The sequence below is a fragment of the Phyllostomus hastatus genome, unplaced genomic scaffold, assembly GCF_019186645.2.
Source record: "Phyllostomus hastatus isolate PE091 unplaced genomic scaffold, TTU_PhHast_1.1 phas_contig_34, whole genome shotgun sequence".
Classification (NCBI taxonomy): domain Eukaryota; kingdom Metazoa; phylum Chordata; class Mammalia; order Chiroptera; family Phyllostomidae; genus Phyllostomus; species Phyllostomus hastatus.
The window spans coordinates 66938379-66960671 of record NW_025333857.1 but is presented as its reverse complement, the minus strand read 5'-3'; the positions used below and the strand labels follow the sequence as shown (position 1 = coordinate 66960671).

The following is a 22293-nucleotide window of genomic DNA, read 5'->3' as shown; positions in this document are numbered from 1 at the left end:
TGTAAAAAAACCCATCCAAACCAGTAAGAACTGTTACGAGTCTGAGCCAAACTGATGGCAGTTGCTGGGAAGCAAAACCTCAACAGATTGAGGAAACGCTCCAGAGAATGGCATTTTGCAGCTTTTTTAATACATTACAACCAAAGGAGGACGTGTGAGGGGGTTAAGTGAAATTCATTGGCGATAGATGAGGGAGGCGGGAGAAAGCAAAGGGGGAGAGACCTCTGGGACTGGATAGAAAGTAAAAGGAGACAGGTACTTCTTTCCATCTGTGGGTCCAGGATACTTAACAGTTAACAATTAACATGGTAACAATAACAACGAGGGGATTTGTGGTCTCTGGTTGTTCTTTAAGGGGTCCAAAAAAAAAAAAAAAGGAAACTACTTTGATATTCCAAAGTTACTGTTATCAGGTATGTTACCTAGATAAAAAAAAAAAACACAGGCTCAGTTAAGGTAAAGACTGACCTTTGTTAGAGAAAAATATCTGCCTAAGGCCAGACTACCCGCCATGAACTGCTCTTAGTTAGAAAGTTTTAATTTTCAACCATCCTATGTGGTTACTTTGGGTCTCTGAGTTTGTAGGGCCAGCAGGTGGGCCTCCCCCAGCTTGTCAAGTGGCCCCTTTCCATCCACACAAACCGGGAGAGGGCAGCCTGATGGCCCCCAGCCACCCACCGGAAGTGAGTCGCTGCCCTACTGGGAACAGAGCACGCACTCTGCAATAGACTCCTTTTTGGTTCCTTTCTAAACAATTTTTAAAAATGAAATCATGTATTTATTGCTTTGAGAGAGAGACACAGGGAGAGAGAGGAAGGGAGGAGACATTGCTTTGTTGTTCTATTTCTTTATGCATGCATTGGTTGATTCTTGTAGGTGCCCTGCCCCGGGATCTAACCCGCAACCTCAGTGTGAGGGTGGTAGGGGCCAGTGGCTGTGAAAGAATTCACAAACTGAAGGAAGTGTAGAGAGTCAAGTTTTATTTTACTCTCCAAGAAAGGAGAGGCAAGTGGTGTAGACAGATACACCAGCCTGGAGGGGTTGAGACTTTGAGCTTTTAATGGATTACCATTGGATTAAAACAGGGTGGGGTTGCTGCTGTGAGGCCCCTGGGCTGTTGGGGCCTTGTAGCCCGAGGCCGCAGTTCTTCCCAATGTTATCTCCTGCCTGTGGCCCTGGGGGCCAGTTAGTAATGCGGCGTTCTTGCTGCCCAGTTCCTTCCAGTCCTGGGGCAGGAGCTCAGACGAGCAAAATGGCAGTCGTGTTTCACAGAGTCCTGGGCCTGCTCAGCGAAAGGCGCTGCCTTGACCCGTCCGCTCGGCACAGCAGAAAGATGCTCTAACCAACTCAGCTACCCCGCTGGGGCCCCATCTAAACAGTTCTGGCGGAGAACCCCAGGGGGTGCGGAGAGCCGGGTGTCAGAAACTCTGGGCTCAAGGATCGCTAAGTCTGTGAACAAGCACCGACAGGACCCGCACCAGATGCCCGAGGAAGAACCCCTCTCCTCCCGAGCTCAGGAGACTTGGGGTTGGCGGGAGGGGAGGGCCAGGACGGCTGGAGCCCTCCGGCCTGTCGTGGCCATGTCTCCGCGCTTCCTTCCCCAGGAAACAATGGTGGCTTGGACCTCCCAGGCTCTCCGCTTCCCCACGGTGTGGCGGTGCGCCCGGGCGCGGAGGCCACTCCTTCACGAGCAGGGTGACAGACCCCACCCCCTCGGACTCGGGGTCGCCCACCCCCACCCTCACCACGTGCCTGCTCGAGGTGGCAAAGGCCCAGCCAGCCACCGTCACCAGGGATTTTCTTTTCTCTCTCTCTTTTTGTTTTGGCTTTTTCTTTTCTTTTTTTTTTTGCTGGTTTCAGGGTTTTTTCTGCCTGAGTGAAATGAAACAAACACCCGCTCAGCCTCCGGGCCACCAGACGCGCAAGCACTGCCCTTCGAGCCCTGTCGCGGCCAGCCTCTCCGCTGTCTGTGTCCGGGGCGGGATCCGCTCTGCATAAATAGCCGCGGGCGGCGGCCCTGCCGGAGTGCGCCGCCGCCGCCGCCGCCGCCGAGCGCTCGCCGCTCCTCTGCGCTCCTGCCCGCTGCGCTTTCCCCGCTGCCCCAGGCGGCGCCCGGCGTCCGGCCGGAGCGCAGGCGGCACCCCCGGCCGGGCTCGGGCGGTGGCGGCGTGAAGCCTAGCGCGTGTCCCGACAGCGGAGGGCGCCGCGGAGGCCGGGAGCCGAGGCGCGGTCCGTTCCCGAGCGCACCCAGTTTCTGCGGATCAGGTGGGTCCCGCGGGGCGCCGCCCGAGGCCCCTGGAGGCTGCGAGCAGGGCCAGATCCCCGGGTTGTGGGCTGCGGCGTGGGAGAAGTGGGGAGAGAAGGGCTACCCGCTCCGGCCCTGCCCGATTTCTGCCCTGCGCCCCTGCTTTTGTTCTCGTCTCTGCCTTCCCAATCGGACCTCATCACTGTCCCCATCCGGTCCCCGTCGCTGTCTCTGCTCAGCCTTGCAGACGGGGGGCCTGAGGGGCTGCGGGCGGAGGCCTCCGCATCGGGTCCGCGGCGAGAGGGTGGGAGGGGGGAGGCTCGCGGGGCAGGAGTAAGACCACCGAAGAAGTCTCAAAAGCAGCGAGGAGTCTGTCCCCGTCTCTGGGACAGGAAGGAAGCATGGCTCTCGCCCAGGACTGGATGGGAAGAGGCTGGCCCTCGGGAAGGGGAGCCCGGGCGCAGAGCGAGGGGCGCATGGACGCAGGGGAAGGGGTGAGAGCTCGCAGAGCCCAGCAGCAAGCCGAAAACTTGGCGTGCAGAAAGTTTCGGGTTTTGTCACTTTTGCAGCGAAGGGCATATGCTTCTTTGGGGCGATGGGCTGTGAAAGGGCCCCTTCAACTCTGCAAAGAAAGGGACACCACCCCACGTTAGAAAAGGGCAGAAAAACAGCTAAACGGAATGATTACACAAACTCTTGAAAGGCAGCCAAGAAACAGTGGGGGAAAAATGTCAGGCGTGGGGGAAAACGAGCGACCAGAGAGATTCCCCAGTCTTCCCGCTGGCCCGCGGGGGAGAAGGAGGTCCCCGTGGACGGTGTCAGCGCCGCCCCTCCCCTCAGGAGGAACCCAGACCCGGGCGGCTGCGTGAGTGGCTTCGCTTGTCTTCTGCCCTCTCTCGGGGTCCTGAGCAGGCCTTGTCGCCTCATTCATTCACCTGGAAACTGGTGTGTCTCAGGAGGCAGGAGATGCAGGAGAGAACCCTGGCCTTGCCGCCTCCTGTCCGGGAGACGCTTTCCCAGACACGACCTGAGTTTCTGCAACTCGGGAAAAGCAATACTGCTCTGAGTCAGGACGAGCCCAATGTGGGGGGGGCTCCTGTGCGTTTGGGCGCCAGGGAGAGGATATAGTTACTCTCGTGCACTTCTGTGCTGCTTTGGCTACCCTAAGCCCTTGTTTGGAGTTATCTCTGGGTATACCTTCCCTCCCCTACCAGATGGGGGGCAGGTGCAGATCCCAGTTACTGTTCCAAGTAACAGGTGTCATTGGCTGAATAAGGCAGGCTGGAAGCGGGGAAAGAGTCCCTAGGGTTTACCTGGTCCAGGGGATTTCAAATTATGCCCCAAGGATCCTGGCTCAAGGGCCCACACAGTGGAGAGCCAGTTCAGTTCTGCCTTTATCTCTTCTATATGCTGGAAACTCCCAGAGGTGGTGGTGGTTGTTTTTAACATTTTTTTTCTTTTAACATTTTTTTCTTTTACTGATTCCAGAGAGAGGGGGAGAGAGGGAGAGAAACATCAGTGTGGGAGAGAAATGTCCATCTGTTGCAAGTGCCTCTTGCAGGTGCCCCAACTGGGGACCGAACCCAAAACCATGTGCCCTGACCAGAATGGAACTCGGGGGACCTTTCGGTCTACTGGTCCCCGCCCAATCAACCAGGCCGCACAGGCCAGGGAGAGGCCGTGTTTAATACCCAATTCCTCAGACCCAGCTGCAGAAACTGAGCCAAGAGGGGTGCAAAGTGATTTGGGCAAGATCCTCCAGTAGCCAAATCTTACCTGGCCTAACCTGTAGGCCAGGGGTACCTCTCCCTGGCCACCGTGGCGCTGAGCAGGCATTTCTCCAGCTCTTAGCCCCAGTTCACTCAGACCCTAACTCCAGGGCCCCAGGGTCCCCGCCACCTCCTCACCCATCTGGGAGAAGAAGCCAGTGAGTCTCAGCCTCGGAGCTTTTCCAGGACTTCAGGGGATCTCCACATGTGAGTTGGTTTCACAGGCCGAGGTCAGACAGAATCAGGTTCCCCAGCGGCTAGTCAGCACGTTGCTAGGTCGTAGCGCAGCCCCTCAGGGTAGGGTGGGTATTGTTAACCCATTTCACAGTTGAGGAAGTGAAGGCTCACTCATCGGCTCGTAAATCGCAGCTGCGTTTGAATGCAGCTCTGCCTGGTTCTAAGCCGTGCGCTCTGTCCATTGAATCGTCTCTCGTGGTGGCTAGAAAATGGCTAATGGACAGATGTCCTTAAGCTCGGAACAAAGGCGGGGAGAATGACTGAAAGGGGGGGCAGCATGGGGTGGGGGGCCTGGCACTCATTCAGGTGAATTCGTGGCAGAAACGCAATTTTGTTTGAAATGAATGTGTTCCGCCCTGTACTTTCACTTCACTGTTTATTTTACGGATACTCTAAAAGTATGTGCTTCTCAAGTTTTGAAAGTGTAATGGATATACAGTAAAATCCACACATCTTAAGTGTCGTGTTTAACAAGTTTTGACCGTTGTTTACACCTGTGTAACCGCCACCCGAAATAAGATATAAAATATGACCACATCCTAGAAAGTTCCCATTTCCAATTTTCCTTCTGCCCTTGGAGGTAAGCACTTACTGGTTTTCTCACCATGTATTCACTTTGCCGGCTCTTGGACCTCACATACATGGAATCATACTGCATGGCTCTTGCGTGTCTGGCTCAGTGGAAGACGCCATTGCCCTGGCCACAGTGTCTGTCAAATTCAGCGGTGTGGCTGCTTGTATGAGTGGTTGGTTCCTTTTATTGCTGGGTAGTGTTCCGTTGCATGGACATACCATGATTTGCTTATTCACGCTCTTGTTGTTAATGGACATCTGGGTTACTCTCAGTTCTGGCTGTTATTTCTTACAGAATTCTTTTTTTTTTTAAATTTAATCTTTATTGTATTTTTTCCATTACCTTTTAGTCCCCTTATACCCACCTCCACCTGGCAATCACCACCCTGTTGTCCATGTCTGTGAGTCCTTTTTCCTTTTTGCTCAATCCCTCCACCCCCTACCCCCCCCCCACCCCCCACTAGCTGGTAACCACTCTCCATCTAGAATTCTTTTGTAGACATTTGTTTTCATCTAGGATAAAACTGTTGGGTCACGGGGTATACCATTGTCCCTTCCACAGCAGTGTACTAGCCTCGTGATTATTCCACATCCTTGATAAGAATTGGTGTTGTCGGTCTTTTTGATTTTAGCTGTTTCAGTGATTCAATGGTAGCTCATACCTTTTATTTTATGATGGAATTTTAGGAGTCTCTGGTGAGGACAACACGAGCAGGGTACAGAATACGAACTAAGATGATGGCGTGGAGGTCAGTAGGAGCCATGACCCAGGAGGGAAGCAATCAGGTGGTGGTTGGAATGGTTGACCTTAGGAAGAGGAATTTCTGACTCAGGAGAGCTCCCTATGTATCACCTGAGATTTCAAGGTCTGGTATTTGTGCTCTGTAAATGAGGCGAGTTCACCCAGACTCTTGGCCTTAAATGCTACCTCTCTTAACAATCGTCTTTATCTCCAGATCTCTGTTTTGGGGCCCCCCACTCACCTGACCAACTGCTATTCGTGCATCTCTCTTCGAATGTCTCAAAGGCACTGCAAACTTGGCAAGTCTGGAGCAGAATTCATTATCTTGTGTTGGCTTTCTGCCACGGGTCACCGGGTGAATAATGGTTCCGCTAGCTGAGAGGATGTGCAATGAGGAATGTGTGGGGCTGGGGGACAATGAATTCACTTCCATGCTAAATGGTGTGGAGCACAATCAGAAGATAAGGGCTGGAAAGTACACTGGGCAATTTGGAAGATTACTGAAATACATACTGAAAGCAGTTTTGCTGGAATGTGGGGCAGGCTGGCTGGATTGCTGATAGGTGAGAGAGAAAAAAATGGAGATGGTGAGTATATGCAACTCTTTGCAGGAGTTTGAAAAGGCCAGTGAGAAGGTTGAGCTACAGAGCTGTAGGAAGATGGGAAGAAGGAAATAATTTCAGGATAGAAAAGACAAGTGAGATATGGGCTCTGGGGAAGGATCTGGTGCAGGAGAGGGTAGGGGTGGCCAATAGAGCAAGGTGTGAGAGGAGCAGGAGGAAATGGGGAGGGCTGGCTCTGAAAGGAGGACGGTTGTCTCCACCTCTGAGATTAGATGTGAGCGAATGAAGGGGAGAAAGTTCATTGACGACACAATTCTCTGTTGACTGTCCACGTGCATAACTCCTAATTATGACATGTAAGGTTCTTCACCATCTGCTCCCTTATCTCACATATATATTGTGTATCAGTTAGCTCTTGGAGCAGCTGTGCTGCATAACAAACAACCCCCCAACTCTTAACTCCTGACCACAAAGGTTTAGTCATTGTTCACACTGCAAGACAGTTGTAGGGCAGTTGCAGCTGCATGGTTTCTATGGCTCTGCTCCATTTATCTCATCCTAAGACCCAGGCTGGAGGAGCAACTTCTCTCCAGTACATGTTACTTCTCTGGTGGGAACTGGAGGAAAGAGGTGATGGGATGCCTCTTAAAGCCTCCACTCTGCACTGGAACACTATCACATTCACCCACATTCCATTGGTCAAAGTCAGTCATTGGACCAAGTCCAAAATCATTGGGGCAGAGGTATATGCTCTTCCTCTTGGCAGGGAATGACACTTGGGAACAATAACCCAGTTGACCACATAGATGTGTTAATAACTCCCTGATACAGGTCCCCAGTTATCTCTCTAAACCAACCCCCACCATACAGACTACAAGTTGGTACAATTGCCATCAAGTATGGCAGTGCCCTTTCAAGTCTCGATATCTTTGCACACATGGTCCCTGTGTCTGGGAGTCACCTGCCTGCCCTGCCCCCCTGCATCTAAATCGTCAAATCTATGAGGTCGTTCAGTTAATCCTACCTCTCTAACAACTCTTCAAATAGTGCTTTCACTTCCGTCCCCGCTGCTCCTGTCTCCACCCCAGACCCTGGCTCTTTGCCTTCCCCGTTCCCCACTCCCGCCCTAGGCCTTCTGGTGCAGTCTCCTCACTCAAGTCCTCTTTCCAGCCATCCAGCTGATTGGGTTTTTGGGTTTTTCAGTCTGTGTAAGCCTCCTCAGGGTAAAGCATATATCCCCTCAGGTGAATTTAAGGTCCTGAATGAGCTGTTCTCTGAACCTCTCTTCAACCTCACACCTTCCTCCTCAGAATTTCTGCTTCAGCCTCAAGGAGCTACTGTAACTCTTGAACCCCTCTCCTGGCTTTATGCCTCTGGGCTTCCCCCGCCCCCCAACCTCTCCCTCTGCTTGGAATGCTCTCCTCGCCTCCTCCCCAGCCCACCTGCTGTTCCTATCCATCCTTCAAGAGCTAGCTTCATCCTCCTCCTCTCTGTGAAACCAATCTCTCATTTTGCCTCCTATGAATTAGGTACTTCCCCTTCCTCCCCTCCCCCAGCTCCCTGGGCACACTCCAGTACACTGCCCCAGACGTGTTCTGTTGGGTGTCGTCGTTTCTTCCCTCCACCTCCACTGTGAGCTGCTGGGGCCAGAGGGGACACTGCTCAGGACCACGGCACTCTTTACGTGACCCGCTTTGGCGGGGGGTGGGGGGGGTCAGTGTGCTCTGGAGGCCGCTGCCTGAGTTTGCATTCTCAGTGGCTGTCAGACCTGGGGCAAGGTACCCCACTTCCAGCCTAGGCTGAAAGGGCTGCCCGGCGGGAGCTTTACTTTCACTCCCGAGAGAGGAGTGGAGTCGAGGTGGGTTAGTTGGGGAAGTCAGAGTGAGGTAGATTTGGTCCATGGATTGAAAGCAAGGGGGTCATCATTTAGTATACTCAATCCAGACTTATTTTTAAAAGTCCTTCAGTTCGAGGGTGTGGGGCTGGGTGAGAAAGGTGAAGGGATTAAGGAAAACAAACAAAGGAAACTTAGACAGCGACAGCAGCGTGGTGAGGACCAGCGGGAAAGGGGACGTGGGGGGAGGTAGAGGAGGGCAAAGTAGGACTAAATGGTGATGGAAGGAGACTTGACCTGGGGTGGTGAACGCACCATGCGATATACAGATGATGCATTCTAGCATTGTACACCTGAAACCTGTTTCATTTTATTAACCAGTGTCACCCCATTGGTTAAATTCAATAAAGCCCCGGCAAATATAAGAAAAACTAAAAATAAAATAAAAGCTCTTTAGTTCTAAAAAGAGGAAGTAAAAATGTGTCATCTAAATTTCTGGCCCGAGAGCTGGTCTGCTCTGTGTGTCCAATCCCACAGCGGAGGCCGCGGAACCCTGCTGCACGCCATGCAGACCAGCTGCAGACTTGCCCGGACTTGAGCCCCTGGGGTCATTGCACTATCGTTACCCCAAACAGCCTCTTATAAAAGAGAGGTGTTGGTGGCAGCGGGGTACAGATCGGAGAGGCTTAGGGCTCACATTTCTGAGTACCCAGAAACCCCAGGCAAGCACTCGCAAGGGAGTTGGGTGGTTGGTGCATGCTTCCTGTGGTTCTTCTCTGAGCCCACGTGACCTCGGCAGCTGTGAATGGGAGTGAAACCATGAAGTTGCTGCAGGGGTCAGGTCCTCACGAGAGAGGGAGGGGTCTGAGGTGGAGGAGGAGAGCCCGGAGAGAACCCTTCTGGGAAGTGGGAGGAATGGGAGGTTTCTGGGTGGATGTGGTCAGGAGGGTGGAATGGTGTGGCGAGGTTGGGTAGAAGACATGGACCCTGGGAGAGATGGACTGGTGGCTATGGGTTGACAGCAAGAACCTGGGGGAAACAGAAAAATAATGATAAAATTATTATTAGAGCTCCCTACCCTAGTCGACAGCTTGAAAAGCGAGGCCATAGATCCATCTTGCTTGAGCCTCACAAAAACCAAATTGGGAATTATTTTACATATGGGGAAACCCAGGCCTAGAGATGTACTGTTTTGGTCAAAGTCTTTATTCAAGAATAAAGTGGCAGAACTGAGGCAGGAGAGCCCACTCTGACTCCATAGTGTGGCTTGGAAACTTGGGTGGGTTGGGGAGGGGAGGTGGTTTTGAAGGTGGGGGCCGCTCCAGAGAATTCGCTGGGGCGCAGATCCATCCCAGCCCGTGAGAGGGACCCTGCCTGCCGCTACTTAGACAGAAGTCAGCCAGAGACAGCGAGAAGCCGAGGTGGGAAGAGGCTGCAGAGAGAGAGGCCAGGTCTTGTGACTAGTTAATGTAGTTAATAAATGTTTTTAATCACATCCTAGTTTGGGTGCCCTCATCTTCATGCTGCTTTTGTTTATTGTATTTTTAGAGAGAGGGGAAGGGAGAGAGAAAGGGAGGGAGAGAAACATTGATCGGTTGCTTCCTGAATGCACCCTGACCTGGTACTGAGCCCACAACCCAAGCGAGTGCCCTGACCAGGAATGGCTACTTTATGGGATGACACCCAACCAACTGAGTCACACTGGCCAGCGTCATGCCCCTGTTTTTTAGGATGCAAAGCTGCTAACTGGCCAAACTTGAGTCGCTTTCCTGCATTCCAAGTACACCTGGTTCGCTCTGCTCTGGTGGGGGTGTAAGGGTGAGGGAGTGGGGGCTCCTGCCACCAAGCTCAGCAGTCACAAAGTCCACCAAAGCCACCAGGAATGGGGGAACCTGTAGTGCCACAGAATCCTGCAGGTGTAAGGAGTCCCAGGACTGAGTGCAAGAGGGAAAAAGCCTTCTGGGGACCTCTTGGAGGGGCAGCCTGGTCTTAGTCAAGTTCTTAAACCACTGAACCTCAATATTCTCATGTGTAAAACGGGTTGGTGTGGATTTTAGAAATAATATAACTGCCTAGTGCTTGACATGTGGTACTAATAAAGGGCACTGTTATCATTACTAGTAGTAGAAATAATAGTACCTTTGGAGAAACAATAGTAACTCAGCTGCTAGCAGAACAGTTATGTCTTGAAGGAAGGAAGCTCAGTACGTGGAAATCTAGAGGAATTCAGAAGTGACCGTACACATTTGTAAAGAGATTCTCCTTAGGGTCCCTTTACATTTTTTAATGGCTGGCTACTCACCACAGGATTTAATTTATCAAAAACAAATACCTGAATGAATCATTATCTTACAGACTCTTGATAGAAAGCGTTGAAGAGTGTTCTCTTGCAGGAAGAGACAGGTCTGTTGGGAGACCCCAGATCTGCTTTCTCGCAGTGGAAGCATTGAAAAAGGAAGAGGGAAGTTCACACTCACATGACAGCAGGCCCGGTCCCCGCCCCACCCCCCAGAGAGTTGGGCTGCGCCCCCACAGCCTCTGGCCGAAGGCACAGGTGGAATAGACACAGAGGGCCTGAGTGGCAGCCCGAGGCCATGGGGGGCTGCAGCACGTGTCATGACCAGCTCTTCAAAAAAGGGAAAGTCCTGGTGGGTGGTAGGTGCCGCTTTTCACCATATCAGTATTTCCACAGTGACCAGTCTCCAGCCACCACTTGAGGAACTGGGAGTGCACTGTTTATTTTCCACTCGGTCTGAATACAGTAGGGTTTTGCAACCTCGAGAGTTGAGCCTTTTGTGAAATAATTAGGAAGCGATGAGTTTAATGATTTCCTTCTTAACAGAATTCATTTAGTCATAAGTTTAATTTTTAATCATGGCTGTGTAAGTTTATATAACTTAATTTTTAATAATGACTCCGTTGAATGACTTCCTTGCCAAATTCCTGAAAATTTACCAATGGCTCTGGCAAGCTATCGTGAGCCAGCCCCAGCACGCTACGGGCTGGGGAGGCCCTCGGGGACCCCAGAGAGATGCCAGCACACACAGGCCGCCCCCAAACAGCAGCACCCACCTCACCCCAGTCACTCCGACCTGTCGATATCTCTGATTTGCTTTATAGCCCCTTTTACCACCTCAAATCATTTCCTTATTTAACTATTTGTTAAACTTTAATTTTATTTATTTATCAACTAGAATGTGAGCTCTGTGGGAACAGAGACCTTCCGTGTTGGGTTCAGCACCAAACCCCAGGGCTTAGGACACTCGTACACACAGTGGGCCCTCAGGAGCCACGGGCTAACCCAATGAATGGAGGCAGGGCCGGAGCCTGCAAAGGTTCAAACCTGTCTGTGCTCTAAGGTGCACTTGCTCTGAGTGTTTTCTTCATCTGTAGAAGAAAAGGGTTTGAGCAGAGACCCCCAAAGTCCCCTTTAGCTATGAAAAGTCTCTGCACCTGACAAAGACCCACACAGCGGGGCTAAACAGATCCCCCCGCCCCTTCGAGGGTCGGAGCCAGTGCACCGATTCTTCGGTTTCATTCTTCCCCTCTGTGGACAGCTTTGAACACTGAGGGCAGAGGGCTTCCCTGAGTGTCCGTGCCTGTTCCCTGCCCGGCCTTCGGGGCTGTGCCCAGCAGAAGCCAGGCCCTCCCTGCCTCTTCAGTGGCGGCAGTTGTTGCGAGGCCCCATGCGTTTGCCACGGTGTGAGGTGCTCTAGGGTCCAGGAGGGAGTTCTGCCTGCGGCGGGGGGAGTCATTCTAGCGAGTCAGGGACCCCCACCTCCACCTTGAATGTGAAGCCCACTGGAACCAAGTGGGGTGGCCCCAGAGGGCAGAACAATGTGTCTAAAGACCGTGTGGTAGAAGAACCCCCTTTCCCTCCTTCTGTCCTTTCCAATCCTCCGTGGACTGATACTTTGGTAAAATACAACAAAAATGAATTACTGTGGATTTCCACGCCTCCTCGTGGAGGAGCAGACAGCATCTGTCTGCAGCACCTGTTGAGAGGCACGCCCTTGGGCACGTCTTCACGGCTCCTTCCCTTCTCCCAGCGGCCAGCCTGGCGGAAGCTGGCGTTGGAAGTCCCTGGCCTTCGCAGTCTGGGCAGGGGTCCAGAGCCTCCCGTTGAGGGCCCCAGGGAGGGGGTGCTGCCCACGCCTCCAGGTCCCCAGAGGTGAGAGGCCAACAGTCCCATCAGACAGAATCATCTGTAGGGTCTGAGATGACTGAGTCTAGCCTCCTCTTTATCTACGAGACACAGGGCAGAGGCAGCAGCCACGGAGATAAACAAACCCGCATCTCCGGTGTCTCAGTGCGCTCCTCTCCAAAGGCAAGGCGCGTCCTCTCCAGGGTGAGCTGGGCATGGGCTGGACTGTCCCTGCAGTCCTGAGCCTGCATGCGGCCGGAGGCTTTGGGGCCTGGCAGCCCGAGGCCGCAGCTGCCCCTAAACTCGTCTGCTCTGAGCAGCATCCCAGGATTTTCTGCCTTCCCCTACAGTTCCCGTTTCCTGCCACGCTTGGCTCACACTGAGGTTCATGCTTTGCTTCCTCTGAGGCATGGGGCTTAGACATGCTGTGCAGAAGAACCAAGAGTAATTATGAAACAATAGCAGCTCATGCTACCTGGGCATTCACTGAACCCCAGACACTGTTCTGGGAGCTTGACAGGGACCCCGCCTGGGGTTTCATCACCCAGAAACCCCAGTGTTGCGAATGAGGACACTGAGGATTCAGAGCTTTCTCAGGCCACAGCACAGGGTGAGCAAATGATATGGGACTCAGACATGAGCAAGGAGACGGTGCCCTTTATCACAGCCTTACACTCTCTTCAGAGAGAAAGACATCAGAGGGATCAGGCAGCTGGCACGGCCCCAGCTGGAGCCCCCTGGGAAACCTAGGCCCAGGGGGATGTGGGAGCTCCCAGAAGGTCACACAGGGCCTTGCTGGGGCCCAGGAGTCCTGCACTCCACCTTCTGCTCTGTCTTGGGGTTTTATCACCTTCAGTCAAGCATCAGAGTAAAGTCACATGGTGCCATCCCCGAGACCGCTTACCTGCTGAATCTGCCGTGGGGCCTTCTGGGAATACACCGGGGTGGCAGTGGCCCTGGGAGGCCCAGCAGACACCACAAGGTCCCTCCCTCCATGCCATTTGAGAAAGGTCTTGGGCACGGAGTCCTGGCTTTGGCTGCAAAGTTCAGAAACTCTGTTCTCCCCTCAGCCACCCATGCTGCAGAGAAACTAGCTGCTACATGCTTCTGGGTGTCACCTTTTTTCTACGTGTGCCTGGGCTGAGGTGGAGCTTGAGGTGAAGGGCAAGGGGGAGGCAGAGCCTTCCTTATAGGAATTACAGTTGTTAGAGACAGAAAAAGCCTAGAAGATTGTGCTTAAGTGTTTTGTTTTGTAGATAGGGAAACTGAGGCCCAGAGAACACAAGAACCTGTCAGTTCACAAAGCATACCAGAATCACCGCAGTTTGGGTTTGTTTTCTGTGTTGCTGATTTTTTTTTTTTTTTTTTTTGAGATCATAGACTCACAGACTGTGCGAGCTGGCAGAAATCTAGCAGGCGCCCCAGCCTACCCCACCCCCCCTTCCATGTTTCAGAGATGAGAACCTCAGAGAATGGGGGGGTGGCGAACGGGGAGGGCAGGGTACTGAAGACCAGAGAGCTGGCCTTTGCATCAACATGTATTGAATCAACACACAACGAATACCCTGGATTCTGGGGCTCAGATGATCGGACATGTGTGCCCAGAGAGCGGCCAGTGCCCTACAGGACAAAACCAGGTGTCACCCAGGAGAACCAGAAGAATATGGGGTGACTTACGGAGGAAGTGACTGTGGCTGAAACTGAAAGGACGAAGTGACAGGTGAGTGGCTGTGAGGGGGCTGGGCAAATGTGTCCCAGGAAGAAGAAAGGACACACGCGAAGGTCTTCAGGCAGGAAGAGCCTCATTTTGCACATGACGTTGGAAACCTATTGTTTTTAAAGGACAGAGGCCAGAGGTAAACAACTGACTAAATAAAGGAGCCAGTGGCAGAGCTGGCATGACTGGGAGCTCTCCCCAGCCCACGCCAGGGGAGTTTCAGAGAACCCTTAAACTGTTTCCTAACTGTGTGACTTTGAATATGACACTGAACCCCTCCGAGCCTCTGTGTCTTCGTTTGTGAAGTGGAGCCCACCTTCCTGCTCCTGGATCTCACCCAGGTCGCCTGTGAAAGGGCCCTGGGCCTGCCAGTCAGTGTGGGAGCCAGAGCCGGCCGTGCGGCTGTCGGGCTCCCCTCCCACGCCTCCCGCGGGCTGTCCCCGAGCCCCAAGTCTGCAGGATCCTGTCTCCATCCCAGGGAGTCACCCTGATCCTGCATTCGGCCACTCAGCATTCACCACACTTGGTACGCGCCAACGCCCTCCAGCGCCCCACCAAGACACAAAAGAATCTTGGACAGTGAACGTCTAGGAAACGAAGAAGGAAGTTTATGCGCACCTACTATGCATCCAACGTCTTAGACACTTTTACTCGGGCAGCATCATTTAACCCTCGCAACAAGCCGGCAAGGACAGCCCTGCATGCCCTTCTTCCCATTGGTTTGGTGAAGGCGCAGAGACCCCAAAGGACGCTGCCTGAGGTCACACAGGCAACGAGGGGGTAGCCGCAGCATGCTTCTCCTGGAGGCTACTTTTGGTCTGTCTGCCCTTGGGCCAGCCCTGAGCAGAGGGACCCCATGGGGCTAACGACAGAGGGCAGACACCCTGGCTGCCCTACAAACCAATAACTTTTTTTTTCTCCAGATTTTATTTACTTATTTTTAGAGAAAGGGGAAGGGAGGGAGAAAGAGAGGGAGAGAAACATCAATGTGTGGTTGCCTCTCACATGTCCCCTACTGGGGACCTGGCCTACAACCTGGGCATGTACCCTGGCTGGGAATCAAACCAGCAACCCTTTGATTGACAAACTGGCACTTAATCCACTGAGCCACACCAGCCAGGGCCAACCCAATATTCTTTAAATATTTGTTCCACATTTATCTGGGGTGGGGCATGTGGGAAGAAATGGATTTGCAGTGAATACAAATGGTGGGCTGCCTTTTGGATTCTTTTTTTTTAATTTATTATTTTTTAAATTTTAATTGTTGTTCAAGTACAGTTTTCTGCCTTCTACTTCCATCCCAGGCCACCCCTTGGATTCTGAATTCATTCTACACAATAGCGTTTTCCAGAAGCCGGGGAATAGAAATTCACTGACAAAGTCACTTTCCCAGCTGCAGTGAGTTAATAACCTAAAAAAACATTGGCGGTTCCCCATGTTTTGGTAGCTTGCTTTCTTTCTTCTGTTTGTGCTTGAGCTTTTTCAAGCCAGACAACTTCTCGAGAGGCTTATTAGAAGATTTATCTTGGTTCCGTTTTTATTTGAAGTTTATTTAAATATAGACGGGAACAACTAATCTTAGCAAGGAGGACCACTCTGCCTGTCATTTGTTTTGACTGAGTAGTTTGGGCCATACTTTAGCTGCCATCCTTGAACTTGGTTCCTATTAAGTACAGAAAGTGTTGCTTGCCTTTGCATAAATGACAACAATGCATTTCAGAGAACCGCCGCGTTTATTTGATGAAACAGCGTTGTGTTTGGTTTTAGAAGTGATGTGCTCTCACTGGGAAAAGCAGAGAGGTAGGACGGGTAAATTGATCCCTTGGCCATAGTCTGATTGCTGGGAATTCAGCGCTAGTACCCCACGAGTGGAGTTTATTGTGGTAAAGTACAGGGAACATAAGACTTACCATTTCGACACTCTTCTGTCTCTGAATTTGACCGCCCCAGGTAACTCATCAAAGTAGAATCATACGACGTTTGTTCTTTTGCGTGATGGCTTATTCTACTCTGCGTAACGCCTTCGAGATTCTTCCGCGGTAAAACATTTGTCAGAGTTTCTTTCCTTTTTAAGACTTGATAACATTCCACTGTATGTGTGTACCTCATTTTGTGTACCCATTTATTCACCCGTGGACATTTGCGTTGTTTTCCATCTTTTTGGCCGTGGTGCATAATGCAGGTTGGATATCGGTGTGCGAATACCTCTTCGAGTCTCTGCTTTGGTCTCTTTGGACACACACCCCAAAGTAGGACTGCCGGGTCCTGTGGTCATTCTATGTTGGACTTTTTGAGGAACCGCCCTCTTGTCTAGTAACTTCGATGTGTAACACCTATAGCTGGGACCAAAGTCTATGTACAACTCTGTGTGACTTTTTCACTTAATTTTCCATTTATTAACTATTCTTCAAAAACATCGATTTTTTTAAAGGTCGCTTCATATCCATTGCATTGTTATGCCTCATTCGCTCCCCCTCCCCGCCGCCACCCCACCTCTGATTTCTGGACCACAGCAAAACATTTTAAATTATGATAATAAAATAATTTGCTTCTGGTAAACAGCCTCATGCTCTGTTCATACTTGTTAGAGAAATCCTCAACAAAAATAGGTTCCTGCCTTCACAGAATTTAAGAATTTCTCCCTAGGGATTCTTGGGGGTCATCCAAGGCAGTGGTTTTAAAAGTTCTTTGTAGCCAGGGATACTTGACTACAAACAAAGTACCAGATGAAAGCGCAGTGTAATAACAAGCAGATAAAAGGAGGGAAGATCTAAGGAAGGGCGGATGGGCGCTCGGAGACTCGCCCTCCTGGCCTGTCCTCTCCTCCACGGGGAGAGCCTGGCAGATCCAGGGGCGTTCTGGGCTTCTCCGGAACGCAGTTTGAAAACCACCAGGCTGATCCAGCCCTTTAAAGATGGGTAGACATCTTGAGAGAGAAAGGGACTTCCCTGGGGTCAAGTTCATTTTTGTACACGCATTCGTTTCTTTCCTCCACACGAAGCAGCTACGGCCTGCATGCTGGAGTCACTTAAAAACACAGGTCCTCAGAACTCTTCCTCCGGACTTCAAAGCAAGGGATGTAGGGAAAGACCAGGCTGGGCCCTGCACGGTGCTCACCATCCCCTCTCTGAGTTTGCAGGTGCTTGTCCCTCAACCCCACCCATGGGACTCCTACTCACCCTTTGGGGCCTAGTTCAAAAATAGCCTCTTCCTCTTTGAAGCCCGGCCGCACCCCCCGTGCGGGGCCGCTGACTCCCTCCTCTGCGGCCCAGAGCACTACGTGGCACTCCCAGCCCCACCCAACACTTCTTTCTGTTGTGTGTGTGAGAGCTCGTTGCGTGGAGGCCAGGCTCCCCTGCCTTCCTTGTGGTGCCGGCACACAGTGGGTGTGTTGTGGTTGCTTATTGACTGGACTTGGATCTGGTGTAGCCCCCTATTTAGAGGATAACATAGCCAAGGCTCAGATGGTGAACAACTTGCATAAGGTGACACAGCCCCTCGGGCCAATGCCAAGGCCGGCAGTGTCCCGAGGCTCCGCCCTGGGCCCTGGCCAGCTGGCAAGCGGACCAGCTGTCTGGTCTGAGCAGGCAGCACTGGCCCTGGCTGCCGTGTCCCTCAGTAGCCCCGGTTGTCTGAAATTCAGAGGGCTCTTCCTGGTTTGTGATTGGTGTATCTGTTTGGATGCCTGGAACTTACTTTATAAAATTCTAACACATAGAGCAGGGGATATTATGTGACTTCTACCTGGACTGAGTCAATGCGCAGATGCTAAGAAAGCAAGTCTAGTGGGGAGTGGTCAGCCAATCAGGGCTCAGGGATGCAGAGTCTGGGGTGGGGGCCAGCTGGCATCATACCCAGATGTGGTCGCTGCAAACCTTTCTGTCACCCACCCCGAGTTGTGATCTACAACCGATGCTTTTCTGGTTAGCACACTGAGGGCTGCGATTTGTTTTGTAACTGGGGAAACAAGCGGCTTGTGTATTACGATGAATGTGGCACATGGGCTCACGCTGTAGCGGTCAAGCAGTCATGATATTTACGGATTGACATTGCGTACATGGGCTAATGTAGCTATTAGTCATGCCCACCCAGCATGGAGGTGGGAGAGGGCCCCTCACCCGGCACCAGCCTGGAAGTCTGGGTTCTGTGGTGTAGATGGGGGACAGAATCTGGAATCCTGGCACCTGCCTCCACCTGTGTTCCCAACCTTGATTGTGCACGGGCTGTGGACTGCCCCTGTGGCATCTGATGAAACCTGCAGACAGACCCCTTTTGAGAACGTCTCAAAGTGGAAAAAATAAAGTAAACAGGATTATAGAGGAAACGAATCATATTGAACTATAGTTATTAGAATATTGATACTGGGAGCAGGATTTCAGCTCAGCCCGAGATGCCTCCTCATCTGTAAAATGGGGAGTGGCTAAGCTTTTGTGCCAGCTGGACTTGCAGCAGTTCTGGCTCTGACTTTAGCTGTCTGAGCATGGGCAAGCGATACTACCTTTCTGAGCCTCGGTGTTCCTCTCTGTAGAATGGGGATAATAGTCGAATCTACTTGACAGGGATGCTGTGAGCTCCACCTCCTTCCCTCCCATCAGCCAGTTAAATCACATGTCCCTCTCTGTGTTTAACCACTTCCCTCTCTTTGACTTTCTGGCCGGCCCACCCCCACACCAGTCAGTCCCCGACTGCCAATGAATCCAGCAAGTTGCTGTCTCTGCCATTGCCCCTGGACTGCTGAATGGGACCATGTAGCTGGCTCTGTTACAACCTCAGCAGGGTTGCAGGGCTGCCTGGCACCCTCTGTCCTCATCTGTGGTCAGGGTCCTCTCTCCAGCTGCTAGCCCCACTTGCTCTCATCATGACATTGCTCCTTATTTCACAGGAAAGGGAGGCCACAGAGAACAACACTCTGAACTTCCTTCTCACTCCTTCAAATTAGGCCGAATGTTCACCCTTCTTTGGGGCTTAGGAGAAAAAGATTTATATAGGACATTGGAGAAATGGTCTTGCTTCTACTTCACTTTCCTTTATTCCTGTAGGCCTCTCATGATGAGAAAGGTAAAGGTTTTATAGGGAAGTGGGTAGACTAATATCTAGAGAATGCCCTACCCTTTGTGAGATGGGCAGTGTATCAGTCAGGATGGAGTAGGTTATGCTGCAGTAACAAACAACCCCTAAATCTTAAGGGCCAAACCCACAAAGGTTTATTTCCTACTCTAATTAATAAGAGCATCTTGGGTCAGCTGGGGGCTGTGCTCCTCATTCAAGGAGGCAGCTGATGGAGCAATCACCTTCTTGAATGTACTGCATGGCAGAGAGGAAAAGGACCCTAGAGAGTCTTGCACTGGCAATGAATTGCTTGGGCTCACTTGTATTGGTCAGACTAGTAACATGGGCCTACCCAACCACAAGGGGACCAGGAAATGACATCCTCCCATGAAGGTGGAGAGCCGGAAAAGTTTGATAAGGCATTATGGAGCACCGCAGGTGAGATATGCCCTTCAGTGCCTAGCAGAAGTCAGCTCAGCAAGCTGCTGCCATAACCAGCCTGGGCTGCACAGACACAGCAGCCTCTAGACTTTCCACAGTGAGTGCCAAGAAACCACACCCAGAGGGGAAAAAATCCAAAGCTGCCTCTCAGCCCCAAGTGCCAAGCAGAGGAACAATAGGGCAGCTCCAGCTGCCAACACTTCAGTGAAGAATGCAGAAGCCATGAAGAGGGAAGGTGATACTCAGAGCCCTTGGAGCTAAACCCATGGGGAAGGCAGAGGCAGTGGGGTCCAATCAGGGCGTCCAAACTACAGTCTTCGTAACAGACACGTGTGATGTTTCCCAAGTGGGGCATGTATTTAGGTGTTTTACTCCACTTCTGAGCTATTTTATGTGTATGTTTGAGTGAGGGGTGGCCTTTCTGAATGGAATGCTTCGCTTATCTTCAGTCCACCCACTGGTCACCTTTTTTTTCTGTGGCATTTCTGCACACACATCAGAAAGCTCTCCGTGGCACCCCCAGATAATGCAAGAGTGGTGGGAAGGGAAGCCATCCCCGGCAGAAGCTTCTGGGACTTTTTCAGGCGGGCCCAGATGCGGAGACTCAGGAAGGAGACCGTTGGCTGCAGCCCCCAGCCCCCAGCCCCTTCCCTGAGCTCATCCATTTCCTGTGCTGTGGTTAAAAGGCAGCTGGTCTGGGAGAGGTTCATACACCTGGGTGCCAGCTCCAGGCTCCTCCTGTCATTGCTGAGTGGCCTGGACAGGTCGTTTCTCTTCCTTGATGCCTCAGTTTTCTCATCTGTAACACGAAAGGACCTGGGTGGTGAGGATGTCCCTCCAGCCTCGTGGGCAAAGTGGCATGTGTGATCTATGGGGCTCAGAGTAAGTGAGTGCCAGAATGTTCCAGTGTCTTTTGTCATTGCCATCACAGGACGATGACCTCAGCTGCAGCATGCCTTTGGTGGTGTGAAAGTTCTGTTCTGGGCTTAGCTCCCCGTTAGAGGACATATTGGCTAATCCTTGTAGACCTACCAGCCCGAACAGTGCCCGGCACATGGCAGGTGCCAGTATTGGCACTAAAAAAATATTTATTGAGTGAATGAGTGAACCAATGAACACATAACTCCCTTCAACGTTGAATCAGTGACTCGCAGACTCTCTGTGGGGCAGGAGGAGGTTGGAAGAATTCACGGCTCCAGTCCCAGCGAAGTCACCTTGGGCAAGTCACCAGACTCGTCCCTTGCACACGGCGAGAGCCTCACGGGCTGCGGTGGATGCTCCAGCTGGCCGGAGGATTCAGAGACACTCTGTACAAACAGCGAGCTGTTGTTTTTAGGACACAGGAACATCGTGGACTCTTTGGGGACGTAGAGCAGGCGGTGCCAGAGCCCGTGAGGTGGAGGGTTCTGGAATAATCATCAATGAGAATTGAGTAGCTACCACTTATGGGCCACTTGCTCCAGCATCAGGCCCTATGCCAAGCACTTTCTGTGGCCATCTCCTTCACAGCAGTTTAGCGGGGAGGCGTTGCTGCTCTCACTTCACCGAGCCCGGAAGGTTCAAGCGATTGCCCACGGTGATGCACTTCATCAACACCCAGGCCTGCCGTAAACGCAGGCTCTGACCTCTGTGTGCTCCTGCCTCCTGCCCCACCATGAGGCGCACACGGTGCTCATAGTATAAGCTGCCTTTTTCTAAGTGCCTACTAGGTGCCAGGAACTTTGCAGATGCTCCTAGCCATCCTTCCAACAACCCAAAGAGGAAGGAATTATTATCCCTGGTTCAAAGATAAGTAAACTGAGGCTCATAAAGTACAAGGTCATTTACCTAGGATCACAAAACAAGCAAGTAGGGGACTGGGATTTGAACCCAGGTCTGTCCCATTTCAGAAACAGGTGGGGAAAAGCCATCTCCGTGGTGGCCTCAATTAAGAGTTGTTCTGTTTTATTTTGAGTTTATTGCTAGGGTTCCTGGAAACTAATCATTAGAGACTAATTCTTGAAAGGCCTTTTATGTTCAAGTCAGCTTATTACAAGAAACCCAGGAAAATATAGAGGGGGGAAAAAAGCAAAACAAAACAACCTCAAAATTTTCCAATCAGTTCTTAGACTTTGATGACCTCCTGGCCTGCACAGTGGAAGCAGTGCGCTGAGACACTCCCATCACAGGTGTAGGGAGGAGCGGGGACAGAGACGCATCAGGAGGGATGGGGCTTGTGCCCCTCTGAGCAGCCGCAGGAGAGACTCCGGATGCCAGAGATGGGTACCCAAGGGGCCAGCAGGAAGGAAACCCAAGCCCTGAATCCTAGAGTCAGGAAAGGATCCTGAAGAGGACCTCACTGAACTCTCTTTAAATTTATTTTTTAAAAAGATTTTATTTATTTATCTAATTTGTTTTCTGAGAGAGGAGAAGAGAGAGAGAAAGAGGGGGAGAGAAACATCAAAGGGCTGCCTCTCACACGCCCCCAAATGGGAGCCTGACCAGCAACCCAGGCATGGGCCCTGACCTGGGATCGAACCGGTGCCCTTTGGGTTGACAGGCCGGTGCTCAACCCACTGAGCCACACCAGCCAGGGCTGAACCCTCTTTATGTTACAGAGTGACCCTGTGATTCACCCTCCAGACAGGCGTACCTTTGGGAGTGAAGGGGGCAGTAAGGCAGTAACCTGTGACCGGATCTGCAGCAGGTGTAAATCAGAGCCGCCCTGGGGAAAGCAGTTTGTTTGGTTTCCCTGATTTTTACACGAGGGGCCGTGGCCTCCGCCAGTGGACGCTGTGCAGCCTGGCTCAGTGCCAAGCCTGGCAGCACGCTGGCAGTAGCTGAGCTCTACAGGCAGCACTTGGCATTTGTGGGCACCTGTGTTTCTCTTACCTGACGGGGACTTTAAAAGTGCAGGGACATCTTGGCTGGTGTGGCTCAGTATTATTAATAATGTTCTGGGAAGCAGAGCTTAGCTCCACGCTGAAAAGATGTGTTTTA

The 22293-nt window shown here is 51.9% G+C and overlaps 1 protein-coding gene across 2 annotated transcripts in view; it reads left to right on the top strand.

The window, feature by feature from the left end:
- The first annotated feature begins 1775 nt into the window (after positions 1-1775).
- Positions 1776-22293, top strand: part of LOC123819701 (N-acetyllactosaminide alpha-1,3-galactosyltransferase) — a 53829-nt gene continuing 33311 nt past the window's right edge. For both annotated transcript variants that reach the window (XM_045840166.1, XM_045840165.1), the window contains exon 1: positions 1776-2265. The gene's annotated coding sequence lies outside the window, so the exon portion shown is untranslated. The remainder of the gene's footprint in view (positions 2266-22293) is intronic.